This window comes from Haplochromis burtoni, unplaced genomic scaffold (genome assembly GCF_018398535.1).
Source record: "Haplochromis burtoni strain Fernald_Lab_line unplaced genomic scaffold, NCSU_Asbu1 Contig_558, whole genome shotgun sequence".
NCBI lineage: Eukaryota > Metazoa > Chordata > Actinopteri > Cichliformes > Cichlidae > Haplochromis > Haplochromis burtoni.
This window is the reverse complement of record NW_024582919.1, coordinates 20,003-29,100: the sequence shown is the minus strand read 5'-3', so window position 1 is coordinate 29,100 and position 9,098 is coordinate 20,003.

Below are 9,098 nucleotides of genomic sequence, written 5' to 3'. Positions count from 1 at the left end.
TGCAGTGATTTCCACGTGTGCTGAACTAACCTGGATCTACTTAAACATTAAAGCTCACAGTCCCACAGCCTGATGCAGACTCCAAGATCTAATATTTAGCCAAAGTGTGATAAATCAGCAGATTAACAATCATCTCTCGTTCTTTTTAAAACACTGCTGTATTTTACAGTTAGATTTTTTAAACACCATTTAAAGTCTGTGGAGCAGGAGACGCTCGCGGGGATCATTTTCTCGAGAAGAAAATTCACCTGATCTGATCTTCTAGATTGGTCAGAAGATGCTAACACCGGCCTGTCATGTGACTGTGCAGGTGTAACCCTGATTTAACTTAACCAGCTGATAACCAGACTGTCCTGTTTAATCTGCTGTCACGTGTGTTTGTTAGTCATTAGTCAGTGCCAGCACATTACCGTCGCACAGTCGTCAGACCCTCCCAGCCTGCAGGGAAGTGAGGCTGAAGCAGAATGTTCTCCTCTGGTTTGAAAGTGGACCGCGTTTTCATTCTTAGGATTTATTTTAAACCAAACTTTCTGCCGTCATAAAGACACTTCAAACTCTCCAGGCCCGTCTGGGCCGACAGCCGGCGGATGTTAATTTTCAGGTTTTCAGTGGAACAATATTTTAAAGTAGGGGCTCCCCGGAGGCTTCTGATGGCGGCATACTTTAGATGCGCTCCACGTACATGCAGAGCACACATCTGAATTCAGCCGAGGACCCGCTCCAGACCACACTCTCATCTCGTTTCCGTCTTCCATCGTTTCCTGTCTGGCTCGTTTAATGAGGGAAGTTAAAAAATAGAGTGGATGGTTTTCATTCCTGATGAAGCTGAAATGGACGAGACATAAACAGGTTAAGAGGCAGCAGGGAGCTCGGAGACAGGAGGCCTGGGTCTGAGTTTACTGCTCCCGAGGAGAACGTGATGTCATGAAGTGAGAACGCCGATGTGATTGCATCTCCACTCCGTCCTCGCCACTGCTTTGACTCCATTAGCAGATGATGAGCTCTTGAAATGAAGCTGGTTGAAAACATCGGCTGTCACTCAGCTTTAAAAAGCAGCAGCCATTAGGCTGTATTTTCTGCTCAGATTGCAGATAATTACACCGACGTGGGATAAAGAGCACGGGTGGCTCATCTGTTTCTGCCTGATTCTTTCTAATCACTGAGAATTAACCAGAGTGTTGATGATGTTGGACGTCAGCCTCTTCGTGTCCGGTTCGGGTCCTGACATGTCGAACGCTCACAGAAACATCAAATGTCAGCGTCAGGGATACAATCGCGCTGGACTGTGAACTAAAGGATGCTTCATCGATGAAAATGATAAACCTGCAGGGGGCTAAAATCAAAAACATGACACCGTGTCCGATGGAACTCCTCCCACATCTGAAGCAGGGCGTCGCCGTGGACAGTCTGAGGTGCACCCTGGTGGTGTCGGATGGACCGAAACATAATGTCCCCGAGATGATCAGAAGAGCACGACTATCACACGTGCTCAGGGGGAACCTGCTCTCATCTGTGAAGGGCACAGCTGTCCACTGGTGGGCCTACCAGTTCTGGTTTTCAGCATCAAACACCAATCAGACGCCACAGTGCCGGGCAGTGACCCTCCCTGTGAAGTGTATCTCCGATTGGTTGGTCAGAGACGTTGACCTCAGCAGCCTGCCGGAGGTCATTTTGTAGCACTGTCAGCACTCACCCTGCTTCTCCTCGGTTGTGTCATTGTTGCCCCTCTAGAGCTCCTGTTGTTAATTTCATGAACACCAAAGCAGCTGAAAGTGATGAACAGCCCCTCTGATGCTTGACTGACCAGGTCAATATGTTAGGATGCCTGGGTCGTCGACCCAGGGTTTTTGAGTTTATGATATTATTTATACTGTCTAGTTTTTGGTTTCTTTGAGTTCTGTCTTATGGCTTAGGTCTCTGTCTTCTTTAGTTGCTCTGTCTCCCCTATCACCTGCATCCCCTTGTCTAGTTCGTGTCTATGTGTATCTTAAGTTCCTATATCCCCGTGTTCAGTCAGTGTTTGTGTCTGCCCTGTTCCCACGTCTCTGTTCCCTTTGTTATAGTGCCTGCCCGTGAGTCTGTGTTATGTTTCCTGTTTTACTTTGAAAGTCCATGTCTGATGTTAATGTGTCTGGTTTTGCTTCCCCCTTGTCTCGTTAGGCCTGATTTGCCCCAGCTGTGTTTCCCTCCTGTTACCCATTCCCTGATTGCTCCCTCTGTGTATTTAAGCCCTGTGTTTCTTGGTGTCTGTGTCGCGATGTACCGTTTTCCTTGCTGTGTGTTTTGCCTGTCCACCGGTGTAAGTTTATTTTGAGTTTTTCTAGTTATGTCATGTTGCGTTCAGCATTAAAGCCTTTTTGAGTTCACGTCTGTCTCCGGAGTCTGCACCTTGGGTCCTATTCCTGCCTGCACACAGCCACACCTAACACAATATCCCAGAAGTTTAACTGACCTGATGCCGTACTCTGATTAAAACGTCCTCCTTTGATGTTTCCCTGAAACGTGTTTCAGGAACAGAATTAAAGTGTTTAATTAATACATACTGAAAACACAAGGACACAAAGTTTCCAACAGCAAGTTTAGCAGGTGAGTTTGTAGCTGCTTTTAAAACATGATCACAGAGATGTAAGACTTCCAGAGTCTGCGAGCCACTGTTGCAAATAATGAGTCGAGCCATCTGTGTGACTCATCAGATGTGTGCGACAGCGAGTTGACGACTTTGGAAAGTAAAGTTGAAAAGTAATTCACAGATGAGCAAAACACAAGCGATGCCTCTTTTCAGCCGCGTCACAGCAAACAATGAAGCGCAGCCACGTTTTTATTAAACACCAGCAGCCCGTCTATCAGGTCGAATGTACGCTTCATTAAAGAATGTAAAGGTTACTGGATAAAAAGATACTGGAAACCTGATGGTTATGAAACTCAGTTCTGACAAAGAAAAAAGGCTTTTGCACATTTTCGATGAAAGATTTTTGATAAAACTGTGAAGCAGCTTCAGCGTCGTGTGAAAGCTGTCAGACGCTGGAAAGTCTAAAGCAGGAGAGAGAAACTGTGTCCATGGTGACACCATCCATCAGCGTCACTGCGAGTGTCAGAGTGGACCCGTCGAAGCAGAACGCCGCAGGGCGCCGAAAAACGTTTGACAGCTGAGAATGATGCAGCTACTGCGAGGCACACCCCCTGACTGAAGATCTGATGATCGCTCATCTTTTATCAGAGACGTTCGCAGCTCAGTGATGATGATGAAAACGCAAAAAGATGAGCTCATGAATTATCAGCCTGGTTTAACTTTACTATTCTGGGACACACACACGTTAAGATAAGATAAACCTTTATTCGTCACAGCAGACAGTACAAGCTGAGAGCAGGAAAATTAAGAAAAAAACAGAAAAGAATGTGATAGAATAAGATGCTACTGTATATAAAATAGAATAAAATACCATGTACAATAGAATAAGTACTATACAAATAGAATAAATACTTGCACATCAGTGACAGTTACACTTGTGTGCATGTGTGTGTGTGTGTGCAGTCATCTGCAGAGACCACGTTGTAGAGTCTGACAGCAGTAGGGAGGAAACATCGTGGGTGCCGCCACTGATGGAGCTGCTCAGTGCAGCTCAGGTTCAGCTGCTCAATGATGCAAATCATCTAATCGGCCAATCATGTAGCAGGACGGTGCACAGCAGCATTTAGGCATGTAGACACAAACTGAGAATCAGACTGAGGTCAGCTTAAGTGACTTTGACTGTGGTGTCATCTGCTGGGATTCGGATCCAGGGTCCTGCCTTGCATCAGCAGTGCAGGTGGTGCTGTAATGGTGTGGGGGATCTCTCCTTGGCTCACCTTTGACCTCCTTAGTCCCAGTTTAGCACATACCTCAGCCTACCTGAGTGCTGTTGTCCATCTCTGTACGCTGCCTCCAGCAGGACGTCACAGAGCTCAGACCTTCTCAAACTGGTTTCTTGAACATGACGATGACTGTTGCTGTGGTTTGGTGCTACATAAGTCAAACTGGACTGAAGTCAAGTCAAGTCATCTTTATTTATATAGCACATTTAAAAAATGTCAAGTGTCGGCCAAAGTGCTGAACAGAGGGATAATAAGGTCAAAGAATTTAAAAAAAAAAAAAAAAGAATTGTAAGACATGTAAGAGTATATAGCATATAATGTACATGCAATTTTCCCATAGAAACATAGAATCGAATAAAATCGATTCTATGTTTAACTGGTAGCCAATGTAGAGATGCGAGTTCCGGGGTAATAGTCTCTGTTTCTGGTACCCGTCAGGAGCCTTGCGGCTGCATTTTGAACAAGTTGCAGGCAGGTCAGGCTTGAGTGACAGATGCCTAAATAGAGAGAGTTACAGTAGTCAAGACGGGACGATAGGAAAGCATGGATAACAGTGTCCAGGTCTTTAGATGACAGCAGTGGCGTGTCCAGCAGGTGCCACCCCAAAGGCAAAGCAATAAAATTCAATCAAATATTAAATGTACGATTATGTTTTCACGGTGAAGCTCAGATATCCGAGTGTAAGTGAATGCAGCATCGGCTTCTGCGCTATGTGCATCACGTTAGCAAAGGTAGGAGAGCCAAGCAGAAAGAGGCACTGCAGGAAACTATTTTTCAGTGAAAGAAAATGAGGAGAGAATAAATGTCCCGGTAAGTAATATTAAGTTTGTTTAGTTTAGTAAACTTCGGTGAAATTAGAATCCCAAGGAAAAAATAACACTTGAAGAATTATTGCAGCCGTGGAATATTTCAGACAGTATGCTACTGAGGGCAGCTAACATAAGAGTTATGAGTTATAAGATATAATCTAAGTCGTAACATTGCTGTATGGAGCTGCAGATTTGGTTGCAGGTTAACATAGCTGGACTGGCCATCGGGCATACCGGGCATTTGCCCAGTGCGCTGATGACCTTTTTTTTGTAATGGCATGAACAATGAGGTGGTGGATTGGCCAGATGCTGGTTGATGTGTAAAAATAATTCAGTTGTTGGTTGGTGGCTATGGCGGAGCTTCCACAGAGGCCAGCAGGTGGATGAGGGAAGGGGAGGCAGGAGGAGAGACCCGAGGAGGCCGCCAGTCCGAGTGTCAGGTGAACTGAACTTCAGGTAAGAAGTTATGAGCTGCAGTCTCTCTGGGTCAGATATAAACCAGGTTTAGGTGGAGTTTATTTTCGTTGTGCTGACTTTTTACAGTCAGTTACAATAACTCGTACTGCCTGAGCTAGCATGACGGAGTTTCTATACAGCTGGGTGGTGCTATGATGTTACTGATAGTGAACTTTATTCATAAGGTTAGTTAGTAGAGTTTCCAACGGCTCCTTAAAAATGGAACGGTCCCTCATTCAGAGAAAATATTACGCGTTTCTTATTGAGGTGAAAAGGAACAGTTTGTCCCGTAATTCAGCTACAATGAAAAAGACACAAAGCTGGAGTTATTCTGTGTCTTTGCTGCACAGCTGCCTCTTCTTCTCTCATTCTCCCCCCTCCCTCTCCTGTTTCTACTTCAATCATGAAACTGATCAATGATCAGCTGATCGGCTCTCTTGTTTGTTTATCGCTCACTTTGCGCCAGAAAGAGGAAACCAGCGGATGTCGCGCTAAACAACAGCAGCACGTTTAAGCTTGATCAGCTGTTGTTAGAATTTATTTAATATTAATTTCTAGTATCAGCTGATGTTTGCTGGAGCCACAGCTGTAAAGCTGCTGGTCATGATGGTTTGGTTATCTGGTGAGAGGGAAACATGAAGATGAAACCAGGAGATGTCCTTACTGAATCATCAGAGCTGAACAGGTGATGGAGAAACAGGTTTACCTTTTAGGTGACATGAATGAGTTGAAGGGAAGTTATGAACTGTTTCTGAGAGACAAATAACACCAGGATCCTTTTCTATGTAGCTGACAGCTGGTAACTGTGCAGGGGCGGGTCTAGCAAAGTGTTGCCAGGGGGCAGGTAGGGCATTAACAGGGAGAGGGGGGCACAAAGAAATACTTTTCTTTCTTATTCTCATTTAAAATGTCTCACTTTTAATAAATAATTATCTGAATCTTGCAAACAAAGTTTTTATCTGATGTAAAATGTATAGAAATCATACATATACCAACAAGACTGTACATCACTGTCACAACAGCGTTTGTTTTCATTCAAAGTCTTTATGGCTTTAATACCTGGGGGGCCGGTCTGTAGTGAAAATGCCCGATACTGGCAGTGTCACCGTGCCAGCTGACTGGATTTCATCATCAGCCAGTGTTGTTCTTGATCAATATTACCAGAGTTTACCATAAGGCAGCATAGAAAGTATTTACTTGCTTTCAGGTTTCATTCAAATGTTAGTCTTTTCAGTTGTTTCTCCACTTTTTTCCTGTTTCAAAATCAAACACCAGTTTGTGAGAAGATTATCTTCTTTGTTTAATCTGCCTTTTTTAAATAGGCAGATAAAGTTAACATAATAATAATAAACACTGACAGAGCGCTGATTGTATCTCTTGTACTTTATCAACGCAGTATCTAAAAACTTTGCACCGTAGTGGTTAAAGTCTCATTCTAATAAGAGTTAAAAGCGCATTCTGCTATTAGGTTTACAGGGTTATTGAATTATGGTGAACGGTTGGTAGATTTTTTTTTAAACATTATCTGCCAATTACATCTGCCACCCTTCTCCAAATCTGTGCCCCTACCTGCCCCCCCAAACAAACATTTTCTAGACACGCCACTGGATGACAGGATATTTTTCGAGTTTAGAAACACTCCTGAGTTCGAAAAAACTGCCACGAACGACTGAATTTATTTGCTTGTCCAGCTTGAGAGTGGAATCAAAAATGAAACCAAGATTTTTTGCGTGGGGATGTACATTACGTGGGCCCAAATTGTTTCTTATGAGACTAACAGAGTCCTGAAACCAGACTGATATTTGTCTCAATCTCAGAATTAAGGCAGTTCTAAAAAGAGCGTCCAACCCAGTACAACAAAGCCCCAGTCAGTGTACTTTCTCATTTGCAGTTCAAAACCAGCTGGGCTTGTTCAGACTCGAGTGCCTGATTACAAAAGCTCTTTGTGTTCTGCGCACTCTGACCTGCAGCTCAGCAGGTCATCTACTTATTGAAACAGTTGGTAGTTTGATCCCTGCCTGCTCCAGACAATCAAGACACTAACCCCCGGTGGCTCTTAGATGCATCCTTTGGAGTGTGAACGATAGATAATATAATCATGAAGGTAAAAAGTATGAACCTGTCCCAGTATGAGAGTGGTGCTTTCTGTCCTCACGGCTCATTAGCAGTGAAAGAAAAGCCTCTCTGTGGTTTTGAATGTTTCTACATCATGTTTGTTTGGAAACATTTCTATTTTGTTGTTTTCTGGCCTTCCCTGATCTTAAAAAGCAGTCTGACAATGAAAAAGACGTCAGGAATGCAAAATCAGGAAGGCGACACAGGAGAGGAAAACTTCCAGGATGAAAAAATGAAGCTCGAAGCCGCCGAGACGGCCGAGGCTGTGTTCCAGAAACAGCCTTGGCAAAATAAAGATTGAGATGATCTCTGAGGAGCGTGTAGCTGAAAGCCAGGTGGAAGCAAAACAGGATGAAGCTACGGAGAAACAGAGACAGCCAAGATGTGCAGGAAACGTAAAGGTCAGCCTGGATCCACGAGGCTGTTTTTCAGACCGCAGCAGCTGAAGGTAATCTGAGAGCGCCAGATGTCAACAGCTGCAATCAACACTAAGAAGGAAAAACAGCAAAGTGTTCGCCTCATGCTTCTCCAAATGCTGCAGGAAGGAATAGATTCAAGATACAAGCAGACATCTCACAAACAAAAGGACAACTGACGCAGCCCAAGTGCTCAGCAAAGGCCATGAAACACCTGAGCCGGGCCCAGAAATCACCGTCATCACGGTGTCGCCTCAGAAACTCGTGTTTCTAAGGCTCGTATTTTTATGTATCTGCCTTTAATGCTGTGTTTTTCATCCAGACCGGTGCACAGATCTCTGTGGTGCAGGGAACAGCTGTGATTGGCAGTGTTTTAGGAAGTGCCCAGTTTGAATTTTGCATCGCCTTCTGTTGGCAGAGCATGCATTTTAATATTGCTTTATGGTGTTCGTTTGAGTGAAGCCAAGATCGAGATCGAGATTTGATTAATGGTGCAGGCCTTGATTCAAACTCGTCTTTTATTCTCTCACACCCAAATAATAAATGGATCGTCCTCACAGACCAGCTTCACTCTGACGCCCCAGTAAGAATGTAAAGCCTGAGGTGGCAGGTCCACACTAACAGTCCCTCATGTGGGTGCAAAGTGACTGACCGGAAGCAGAGGAGAACATGTCAGCTCTGCACAATCATCAGTAAACTGCAAATATATTTAGCACCTTTTATCCTTTAAAGTCTCCATCATTCCATCGATTCAGCCAACACGGCTGCTGTGTCAGTGTCAAACACGTGGCCTGGGGCCCAGAACTGGTCACCAGTTAAAAGAGCCACTACTGTGGAACTGGTTCAGTTCTTTTCTAATCCAGATTCAGGATTTTACCTGTTCAAGTGACCGCCGTCACCCACACCTCTGAAACTCCGGAATCATCTCCCTCTTCACATTATCTTCCTCACTGACAATCTTTACCTGAAAACAGCCTCGTATTATTGTTTTTCTCAGCTTCAGACTTGTTTCAGGTTCCTGTATTGTTGTTTTTACTTTAATTGAATGATTGACTGCCTCTTGCCTTCTAGACAGCTGGGATACGCTCTGGTCCCCCGTGATCCTGAACTGGATAAGGAGAGGAAAAATCGATAGCTTTGGAAAGAAAAGCGTGGGGACTTCTTTAAGTTTCCTGAAGATGTTTCATCTGAGAGCTTCTTCAGTTCTCAGAGCAACTGGTGGAAAGGTTTAATCCCTGTGGGATGGACCCCCCAATCATCCTCTACCTAATCACACAAGCCAAGGTGTGAAAACTGGTGTGGGTCACAATCAGCCAAGGTTTCAGGTGAACCCACTGTGAAACCTAGCCCCACCCTATCATGTGATTTCCTGAGCTCAGATGGCCCCTGAAACTACGGATGCTGGATGCCTGTGCTGGCATTTCTCCTGCGGTGTTGCTATCAGTGTGTG